This window comes from Somniosus microcephalus, chromosome 31 (assembly GCF_052327205.1).
Source record: "Somniosus microcephalus isolate GS21.2 chromosome 31, FLI_Smic_1.0, whole genome shotgun sequence".
Classification (NCBI taxonomy): domain Eukaryota; kingdom Metazoa; phylum Chordata; class Chondrichthyes; order Squaliformes; family Somniosidae; genus Somniosus; species Somniosus microcephalus.
The window spans coordinates 42,239,663-42,251,569 of NC_141017.1; positions in this window are offsets into that span (position 1 = coordinate 42,239,663).

An 11,907-nucleotide genomic window follows, 5' to 3' on the forward strand; every position below is an offset into this window, starting at 1 on the left:
CTTGTGCATCACCCGATTCACTAGAGGGTGCAACCTTGTGTATCACCCGATCCACTAGAGGGTGCGACCCTGTGCATCACCCGATCCACTAGAGGGTGCAACCTCGTGTACCATCCCATCACTGGAGGGTGCAACCTCGTGTACCATCCCATCAGTAGAGGGTGCAACCTTGTGCACCACCCCATCACTAGAGGGTGCAACCTTGTGCATCACCCGATCCACTAGTGTGTGCAACCTCGTGTACCATCCCATCACTGGAGGGTGCAACCTTGTGCACCACCCCATCACTAGATGGTGCAACCTTGTGTATCACCCGATCCACTAGTGTGTGCAACCTTGTGTACCATCCCATCACTAGAGGGTGCAACCTTGTGTACCATCCCATCACTAGAGGGTGCAACCTTGTGTATCACCCCATCACTAGATGGTGCAACCTTGTGTACCATCCCATCACTAGAGGGTGCAACCTCGTGTACCATCCAATCACTAGAGGGTGCAACCTTGTGTACCATCCCATCACTAGAGGGTGCAACCTTGTGTACCATCCCATCACTAGAGGGTGCAACCTTGTGTACCACCCCATCACTAGAGGGTGCAACCTTGTGTACCATCCCATCACGAGAGGGTGCAACCTCGTGTACCATCCCATCACTAGAGGGTGCAACCTTGTGTACCATCCCATCACTAGAGGGTGCAACCTTGTGTACCACCCCATCACTAGAGGGTGCAACCTTGTGTACCATCCCATCACGAGAGGGTGCAACCTCGTGTACCATCCCATCACTAGAGGGTGCAACCTTGTGTACCATCCCATCACTAGAGGGTGCAACCTTGTGTACCATCCCATCACTAGATGGTGCAACCTTGTGTACCATCCCATCACTAGAGGGTGCAACCACGTGTACCATCCCATCACTAGAGGGTGCAACCTCGTGTACCATCCCATCACTAGAGGGTGCAACCTCGTGTACCATCCCATCACTAGAGAGTGCAACCTTGTGTACCATCCCATCACTAGAGGGTGCAACCTTGTGTACCATCCCATCACTAGAGGGTGCAACCTCGTGTACCATCCCATCACTAGAGGGTGCAACCTTGTGTACCATCCCATCACTAGAGGGTGCAACCACGTGTACCGTCCCATCACTAGAGGGTGCAACCTTGTGTACCATCCCATCACTAGATGGTGCAACCTTGTGTACCATCCCATCACTAGAGGGTGCAACCACGTGTACCATCCCATCACTAGAGGGTGCAACCTCGTGTACCATCCCATCACTAGAGGGTGCAACCTCGTGTACCATCCCATCACTAGAGGGTGCAACCTTGTGTACCATCCCATCACTAGAGGGTGCAACCTTGTGTATCATCCCATCACTAGAGAGTGCAACCTCGTGTACCATCCCATCACTAGAGGGTGCAACCTTGTGTACCATCCAATCACTAGAGGGTGCAACCTTGTGTACCATCCCATCACTAGAGGGTGCAGCCTTGTGTACCATCCCATCACTAGATGGTGCAACCTCGTATACCATCCCATCACTAGTAATACTAATGCCTGCAGAGGGAAACAAAAGTTACTGGCCATTTTGGGAACATCTTTGTAAAATTCCTTTTATTCCCTAAAGCAATCAAGCAAAGTTCCCATGATCCATCACTAGATGTATTTAAGTAACCCTGCCCCACGTTTGATATGCCCCAATGTCCTTAAAAGCATAGCACCGAATCGGACCAGAAAAGGCTATTTCCAACTTTCAGGCCAGTCCCAAAGGTTACAGACTTCTTAGCCCACTTCATTTCTCATACCTCTTGAAATTTATAATATACTCCACTTACACTGCCTCCATTGGGTAAGTTATTTCACAGATCAATCACCCTCAGAGTGAAAGTTATCTTAACTGCGTGTTCATTCTTTCTCACCTAAGCTTGAATCCACAGGGTAGGTTTTCTGACCTCGGTGAAATTGAGTTCAGAATGGTTCAGTGCTGGTTCAAAGGTAGTGGAGTAAGCCAAGGTTCAAAGGTAGTGGAGTAAGCCAAGGTTCAAAGGTAGTGAAGTAAGCCAAGGTTCAAAGGTAGTGGAGTAAGCCAAGGTTCAAAGGTAGTGAAGTAAGCCAAGGTTCAAAGGTAGTGGAGTAAGCCAAGGTTCAAAGGTAGTGGAGTAAGCCAAGGTTCAAAGGTAGTGGAGTAAGCCAAGGTTCAAAGGTAGTGAAGTAAGCCAAGGTTCAAAGGTAGTGGAGTAAGCCAAGGTTCAAAGGTAGTGGAGTAAGCCAAGGTTCAAAGGTAGTGGAGTAAGCCAAGGTTCAAAGGTAGTGAAGTAAGCCAAGGTTCAAAGGTAGTGAAGTAAGCCAAAGTTCAAAGGTAGTGGAGTAAGCCAAGGTTCAAAGGTAGTGGAGTAAGCCAAGGTTCAAAGGTAGTGAAGTAAGCCAAGGTTCAAAGGTAGTGAAGTAAGCCAAAGTTCAAAGGTAGTGGAGTAAGCCAATTGCACGCACTTTTTTGCAGCCAAGGTTGAAGGGAGGAAAGGAGAAAGGAGTGACTAGCAGCAACGAAGTGAAAGGAAATGCAATGTGTAACGAAAGAAACAATTTGGGCTAAAAATTTGGTGGCGCTGCGTTTGGGGCGCCAAGCTCGCCTGGGCGCTGGAAGTCCTGCCCCGGAAGGAGCCAGGAGTGCCAGCCCGATATTCAGTTTGAGCGCCCCAAGAGGGACGCGGGGCACTGCTTGAGGCGTCCCGCATCCCTCTTGGGGCGCTGAAACTGAATATCGCAGCGCAACGTGCCGCAGCGCCACACGCTGCGGCACGGCGCGCTGCGGTACTGCAGGCCTTCCTCCCCTTCTTAAAGGGGAGGGGCCTGCACCACCGTGATCACCGATCGCAAGTGCCGGCAAAAGAGCCCGGCACTGAGGAGAAGTGCCGGGCCCTCGGGACACAGCCGGCACTGCCCGGGGGTGGGGGGGGGGGGGGGGGGAGGTTGTTCAGGAGGCTGGGGAGGGTGGCGCGAGGAGGTGCTGGCAGGCGGCCACCGAAAAAAATGGCCGCCCCGCACCTCCCCTTTAATTTGCGCCACTACCGCCACAGGTAGGCCCCCCTGAACCGGTCGTGATTTGCGACCGGCGCAATGGGGGGGGGCGCGACCCAATATCACGTTCGGGGCAGTAGCGGGGCGCTGCGCACACCGATGACATCATTGGTGGCGGCGCAGCGCTACAGGCTAACGCCGCCATTAGCGCCCCGCTAAATTTCGCGGGAGGCATGGCCAGTGGCACTAAAGCCACTGAGTGCCCTCTTTGGGCGCTAACTGGTGGCGCAGCCCACCGAATTTCTAGGCCTTTGCATTTATATACAGTAGTACCTTTCTCAGGATGTCCCAAAGCACTTCACAACTAATTAAGTACTTTTTAAAGTGCTATTGTAATGTGGGAACCGCAGCAGATAATTTGTGTACATCAAGGTCCTAGCAATGTGATAATGACCAGATAACCTTTTTTTTTAAAGTGATTTGCGTTGAGGGATAAATATTGGCCAGGATACCGGGGAGAACGGCTTCGAAATAATGCCATGAGATCTTCTGCGTCCACCTGAGAGGGCGGACGGGGCTCGGTTTAACGTCTCATTCAAAAGACAGCACCTCCGACAGTGCAACACTCCCTCAGTACTGCAGTGGAGTGTCAGCATAGATTTTGTACTCAAGTTCCTGGAATGGGACTTGAACCCACAACTTCTTGACTCAGAGGCGTGAGTACTACCCACTGAACTATGGAGTGGAGTCTGTGAGCAAGTACCTAGCAACCGAACTCTTGTCTTGTGGCTGAAATGGACGCTATGATGCATGAAGCTTATTATGTCCGTGAATGATTGAGACACGGACAGCAGGAGTTGAACAAAACAAGTCTTTACTGATTGAAGTCAATAGGGAAACTGAAAACACAGAGACTCAATAGCGCCTTTTATACAGGGGTGGTCACTGCCGGTACTGCAGTCTGAGACCAGTTATTCTCTTAAAGGTACATACACAACAATTCCTCCCCTTTTAGATAAACAGTACATAACATTCATTTAACAACTAAATGATAACTAATTACAATCACAATTACGGTTGCTAGATACATTGGTTAAGTTTAAGCAATTATAAGTTCAGTCTTTGAGGAGGCTTCCTAATTCTGTCTGGATAACACCTCTTTGGGGTATCAGGTTCTTCTGGCAAGGTTGAGTCGGGATCAATGTCGTTGTTTGGTACATCTGCTTCCAATATCACCGATTCTGCGGTAGATGCAATTGGTACGTCGATTTCATTGCCAGGTGTATCAGATCGTGGTGTGGAGTTGACGTTTTCCAGTGACTCTAGAATCTGGTCAGCATGGCGTCTTACAATGCTCTCTCCAACGTCCACGGTATACATGAGAGGTCCTTGCCGTGTACAAATCGTTCCTGGCTGCCATTTCTCTGTGCGGTAGTACCGGGCCAAAACTGGTTGACCTATCTTAAAACTCCTGGTCGGCCTTTCATTCATATTCTGAAACTGCCTGTTCTCCACATCTCTTCGGACGTTTGGCTTAACCAAATCCAAGCGGCATCGTAGTCTTCGATTGAAGAACATCATGGCTGGAGTTTGGTTGGTAACCGCATGTGTCGCATTCCGGTAGGCAAACAAGAAGTTGTCCACCTTGTGTTGTAGGGGTATATCTTCATTACACATTGCCTTGATAGCCTTCTTGAATGTTTGAACAAACCTCTCGGCCAATCCATTAGTGGCTGGATGATATGGGGCAGATGTGTAATGCTTAACACTATTGTTCTTTAAGAACCTCCGGAACTCTTCAGACACAAACTGTGGTCCATTGTCAGAGCAAATCTGTTCAGGCAGCCCATTCCTGGCGAATATGGTTCGTAAAACTGTGATAGTTTTTTCCGTGGTGGTTGAGGACATTTTTATTACCTCTGGCCACTTTGAATGTGCATCCACCGCAATTAAAAACATCGAGTCCATGAAGGGACCAGCAAAATCAATGTGCACCCTTTGCCATGGAGATGAGGGCCACTCCCATGGATGCAGAGGAGCTTGTGGTGGGGCGTTTTGGACCTTCTGGCATCCTGTACAGCTCTTGGTCATCTCTTCGATTTCTCTATCGATTCCCGGCCACCACACAAACGCTCTGGCTAAGTTCTTCATTTTTACCCCACCCAGATGACCCTCATGAAGCTCATTGAGCACTCTATCCGTCAACTTAGGTGGAATTACTACTCTGGATCCACACATCAAGGTTCCTCTGCACACTGACAGCTGTTCTCTTCTCGGCGAGAATGCTGGCAGCAGTGGTTCGCCATGTGCTGGCCATCCCTTCACCGTTAAATCATAGACCCGTGATAGTGTCGGGTCATTCCGTGTTTCCTTTTCTATGTTTGCATTCGTCACAGGGAGACATTCGACTATGGTCGAGTGGAATAACTCCATTGGATCCACTGCAAGGTCTTCTTCTTCCACCGTCGGCAACGGTAGGCGTGACAATCCATCAGCATTCCCATGCTGTTTAGTTCCTTTGTACTCGATGTCATATTGGTGTGCCCCTAGGAAAAGGGACCACCTCTGCAGCCGTTGTGCTGTCATTATCGGTACGCCCTTCTGAGGGTTGAAAATGGAGACAAGAGGTTGATGATCGGTTAGTAGAGTAAATTTTTGACCGTGCAGGTAATGATTGAACTTCTTCACCCCCCACACTAGGCTGAGGGCCTCTCTGTCAATCTGGGCGTAGTTACACTCGGCAGAAGTTAACGAGCGTGACGCAAAAGCTATCGGCCTCTCTAAACCACCAAGGAATTTATGTGACAGTACCGCCCCAATGCCGTAGGGAGACGCATCACACGCCAGTCTGATCGGCAGTGCTGGGTTGTAGTGAGCCAATACTTCCCTTGAAGTGATTAAGTCCTTACTCTTCTGAAAAGCACGCTTACAATCATTGCTCCATTTCCATGCTACTCCCGTTCGTAGCAGGGCGTTCAGTGGGTGCAGAATTGTCGACAAATTCGGCAAAAACTTATGGTAGTAATTCACCAATCCGAGGAATGACCTCAGTTGCGACACATTTTCAGGTGCTGGGGCCTTAACAACCGCTTCAATTTTGTCAGGGGACTTGTGTAACCCCTCTTCATCAATCACGTGGCCACAATACGATATCTGTTTCTTAAAAAACTCGCACTTGGGGCGGTTGGCTCGTAGCCCATGTTCCCGTAGTCTAGTGAGCACCTGTTCTCGGTTGTTAAGGTGTTCACTGTCATCTTCACCTGTCACAAGGATGTCGTCCAAGTAACACTGAGTCCCCGGAATCCCTTGCAGGACTTGTTCCATCGCTCTTTGCCATATCGCCGGAGCCGATGCTACTCCGAATACCAATCGATGATACTGGTAAAGACCTTTGTGAGTGTTTATCGTGAGATACTTCCTAGAGCATTCTTCAACCTCCATCTGCAAATATGCTTGTGCTAGGTCAATTTTTGTAAAACGCTTCCCTCCAGACAGTGAGGCGAAGATGTCTTCTATCCTTGGAAGAGGATATTGTACTGTGTGAAGGACTGGGTTCACCATCACCTTGAAGTCCCCACAGATGCGAACCTTCCTTGGCTCCTCAGACTTATTGCTTAACGTTTTCTTCATGACAGGAACGATGGGTGTCGCCCACTCGCTCCAGTCTACCTTAGACAACACGCCTGCCTTCTCCAGATTCTCCAGCTCTGCCTCGACGGCTGGGCGAATTGCATATCGTACCGGTCTTGCTTTGAAAAACTTGGGAATTGCATTCTCTTCTATTTTTATCGCGGCGGTTACGCCTTTAAGAGTGCCCAGTTCTTGTTGAAATACCTCTTTGACGTTAGCTAAGATTGTTGACAATCATCCAGGAGTGACGTCGTCATCTTTTTTACCGTCCACCGTCATTGCATGAATGGAGTGCCAATCTAAGCTTATCTTCCTGATCCATTCACGTCCCAATAACGGTGGTCCACCATTTTGCAGTATGTAGAGATACAATTTCCGTATTTTCTTGCCGTTGTATTCGACAGGCACCCTTATTTTTCCTCTGGGGTATACTTTTTGCCCCGTATACGTCGTCAAGACGATGGATGTCTCTCTCAAGGGTATGTGTGAGAATAGCCGCTCGTAGTCTCGTCGATTCATGTCGGTTAGCGCTGATCCTGTATCCAATTCCATTTTAACTTGGGACCCTGCTATCGTGAGGGTGACCCAAATGGTTCGGTGATCCTCTTTTGCGATTACATTGTGAAGTTTGAGACAGCTTAGTCTCCTGTTCCCGGATTCACTATCGCTCATCTGGTCTTCGGAACTACTGTCCGTCATCTTTTGTACTTGTACGGTTCCTTAGTAGCTTTTTTGTTGTCACTGGTCTTCTTCCCAGACCTGCAAACTTGTGCAATGTGTCCCATCTTTCCGCATTGCCTGCATATTTTGTCTTTGGACCAGCAGTCCTTCTGGTCATGGTTAGTTCTGCCGCAGCGATAACATTTTGCAAATCCCCGTGTCATTTCGTGGGTGCCGTATTCCTGTGGCTTTTGTTGAATTTCCGCAGCTCCCCTGGCTGCTGCTTCGTACAATACTGCCACGCTGAAAGCCTTATCTAGCTTCAGCTCTTTCTCTGAGAGTAACTTCTTCTGTGTTCCTTCACTCAGGAGTCCACAGACAAATTTGTCCCGTCGGGTATCTGCCAGTCCTGCTCCGAACTGGCAGTGCTTTGATAGCTTGCGTAGTTCCGTAAGGTACTCAGCATTGCTCTCATCTTTATGCTGAGTTCTCCTGTGGAATTTAAATCTTTCTGCTATCAACAGCGGTGCAGGGTTTAGGTGTTCCTGTAGGACAGCAACAATTTCATTAAAACTCTTCGCCTTCGGTTTGGCTGGAGTAATCAGGTCCCGCAATAGGCCGTACGTTCTAGCGCCCATTAAGTTTAGCGATACCGATGCCTTTTTCTCATCGGCTATTTCGTTTGCCTCGCAATATACCTCGACTCTTTCCACATACGTGGTCCAGTCCTCTATTGTATTATCAAAGGCAGTGATACAGCCAGTCTTCGGCATCTTGAAAATCTAAAATGGCGCCTCCCGCGCTTTGCCTTCTTCCCCGATTTAACAAAATGGCGCCTCCCACGCTTTGCCTTCTTCCCCGCTGATTAAGATGGCGCCTCCCACGCTTTGCCTTCTTCCCCGCTGTTGCTAGCGCTGCTTTCCGCGGTTCCCGTTGCAACCTGCAGCTCCTTGCGGTTTCTTGCGCGTTTAATATTTCTTTTTTTTATTATTTTCCTGTCGTGGAACAACCCTGTGGGACTCTTGCCTCCCTCTTCTCGGGTCTATACGCAGCCCGGCTTCGTAGCACCGGCCACGCCCTGTGTGCTCCACCCTCTCTCTCTCCTCTTCCCGACAACGCTGCTCGGCCCCGTTGCAAGCCACCCGCTCGAGTTCGCGAACGCCGCAGCCCAGGAAGGATCAGTGTACTACCTGCCACCAGCCCGATTAGCTGAAGCACCGTCGACAGGAACCAGGCTCCGCTTTCGACAGCTTCTCCAGCAATCTTCAACTCCGCTAACACAGGGGCGGATGCCCACGGTCAACGCCCGTTTCTACTGCTTCTTTCTTCCTTCTGGCCTCGACCTCTGCTCACTTCGCTGCAGGAATGGATCCCAGGAGGTGGTGCAGACTGTAGGTAAGTTCGTATCTGCTCATCGCCAGTATTATGTCCATGAATGATTGAGACACGGACAGCAGGAGTTGAACAAAACAAGTCTTTACTGATTGAAGTCAATAGGGAAACTGAAAACACAGAGGCTCACTAGCGCCTTTTATACAGGGGTGGTCACTGCTGGTACTGCAGTCTGAGACCAGTTATTCTCTTAAAGGTACATACACAACAAAGCTGGTGTGAGCAAAGGCCCTGTTTGACACTCTATGGCAGCTTCCCCCAGGACAGACTGCAGCCTGCCTAGTATGAACAAGAGGTGTAGAAGTTAAAGGCTGAAGTGATCTGCACTGCCACTGCCTCTGTTGGACTTTGGCTGCAGGGCAGATTACAGCAAGCGACATAACACTGCCACTACCTCCCTGGTGAATTGCAGACTATGCACAGAGTCCTTGGATAAATTCAGATACGTGCACCTCCACTTGTATTTGCAGGTGAGAAGGTAACAGTGGGTGGGCACAATCCTCCTGTGGTGCTGTCTCACATGCCTGGCATCCCTCTGTTGTCCCGCCTCTTCTTCCTCCAGAAACCAACAAATAATGGGGCATTCCTATGGGAAGCCCATTGTCCCATCTTTGCACACATAACAAAAAATTGGCATAATGGCTCCTGACCACCTAAGTGGAAACAGGTAAAAAAAGTAAAGAGAAAAGGTTGTCAAGCCTTCCTATAGGGCTTTTTAAATCGACATGCATCAATCGCACAGCTCCTAGTGTTCCTGGGTACTTATTTTATATGGACAAATACATGAAATAGTGTTATGATGGGATAATTAATGGGGACATTGCAAGCACAACAAACTGAAGTCATTGTGACCTCATTTTATGGATACTTTAGTGACCTCTGTGGGTGCTTCTGGCAGTATTTAAAAATCCTACGACAATATTGGACCGGGCGCTAAATGGGCAGAGATCTTTGCCTCATTTTCCAATTAATTATGCCTGTACTATGTCTGTTTATCAGACCTAACTGAAAGGGAAAGTCTACTTTCATGTCCCCTCATCCTAGAGCTTATGTTAATTTTGAATATTGCTCAGGAGTCCAGTTTATTTATCCCCTTTAAGATATTAGGATCTATCATTTTTCTTCCTTTAAGGGGCTGATGATGCAGTTTGAGCAGTGACACTAGCACACTGCACATACCTATGCTGCACTGAGATAACCTTGCACTATAAAGCAAAATCACATTGAACTAATTTCCAGCCCATGCTGTCTCCACCAGCTCAGCGGTCTGCTCCCACAAAGATCTCTCTTCCCTCTTCAAATGCAGGGCAGCTTTAAGGGCAACCAGAGCTGCTGTTGCTGGATAACTCATCCCAGACCCTCCACACTCCTAGCACATCATGACCTGTGTGCCGGAAGCACTGACAATTTATGTAAGTGAACTGACAACACTTAATAGCGTGAGTTTAGTCCAGTGTGCTACAGGTGTGTGTAATAGCTAAGAAACAGGGACCACGAATTTTATTCCATGGTAAGGCTGACGACATCACTGTAATCACACTTATAGCTATCTACTCCACAAGTGGAATCCCATCGAGGATTCCGCAGGCACCATTCTGTGCTGTAGGTTTCCGTTCTCAGGTTTGTAAATACTTCTATTTTGTTTTGTCTGCGTAGGAAGAGAGCAAGTGCTTTCCGTGGCACACTGAGTAGGTTGTGTGACATCAATTATTATGCTAATGAGGAGTGCTATGACTCTTTATTATAATATGAAATAACAAAAATGCGCCATAATCTGCTGTGGTGTAATAGTTAGAAGAGGCCTGTGGGTGGTGTAATAGTCTGAACCTTCTTGGCTTGTCTATGGCAGCAAAAGATCTTGAAAACTACCGATAGTGCTTTCAGACCCCAATGTTCTGGAGTTGGGGGGAAGCAAAACCTTTTCTCTGTAAATAGTGTCACAGAAGGATTAATTACATTCTCAGATTACAGGATAAGATCCATTCAGACAGTGTTCACTAATTCTTCAGTTCCACTGTCTTGTTGAACCTTTGGCTCCCCAATAATAGTTCAACAATGATTCTTAACTATATTTTAAGCAGATGCCCCTCACAATGTTTGTGTGAAGGGCACAGGAGGTTAAAAAAGTTATGAACCTTTTGCAATCTACTTAGAGTCAGTCAAACATAGTCAAATGACAAGACAACAAAATCCATGGGCCATACATGGACACCCATGTTCTAAAGTAATTAAAGAAGGAAAGTTGCAAGTAACCTGATATATAACTGACTTTCCCAGGAGCTCCAAATGCTAAATGTGCAATGTCTCACATCATGAGGAACTGTATGGGCAGTGATAATGCAGTGTGTTAGGCACTGAACTTTCACCTTTTGGACCTGGGTTAAAATAGTTTCTAGTGGTTGCAAATACACAGCATGAATCTGCCCAGAATGATACATGATTAGTATTACTGGAGCAACTGTGTTTCCAGTATTCCCAGTCTGCCCAGACTTCCCCTGTGCACTTCTTGCTTCCTGCAATGTTTGCAATGTGCCACAACAGCAATTTAATTATTACTAATAAAAACAGAAAATGCTGGAAATACTCACTCAGCAGGTCAGGCAACATCTGTGGAGAGAGAAACAGTTAATGACCTTTCTGTAGTATTTTGCTTTTATTTAATTATTATTATTTTCCAAATGGAAAAGAAACACAATACTAATACCGGGTTAAAATGAGCAAACCTCATTGTTAGTTTGGTGAAGCTCAGTGATATCCACGGTTACTGTTTCATGCACTGTGGATGATGAATGGTTATTAGTTAAGAGGATAGAATAAATATCACTGGAGTCATGGCAATCGATAATTACTCTCTGTTGATGCTTTAAGTTAGTTGACTTAGAACATAAGACCATAAGAAATAGGAGCAGGAGTCGGCCATTTGGCCCTTTGAGCCTGCTCCACCATTCAATAAGATCATGGCTGATCTTCTACCTCATCACTTTTCTCCACTATCCCCATATCCCTTGATTCCCTTAATATCCAAAAATCTATCGAATTCTGTCTTGAATATACTCAATGACTGAGCCTCCACAGCCCTCTGGGGTAGAGAATTTCAAAGATTTACCACCCTCTGAGTGAAGAAATTCCTCCTCATCTCAGTCCTAAATGGCTGACCCTTTATTCTGAGACTGTAACCCCTGGTTCTAGACTCCCCAGCCAGGGGA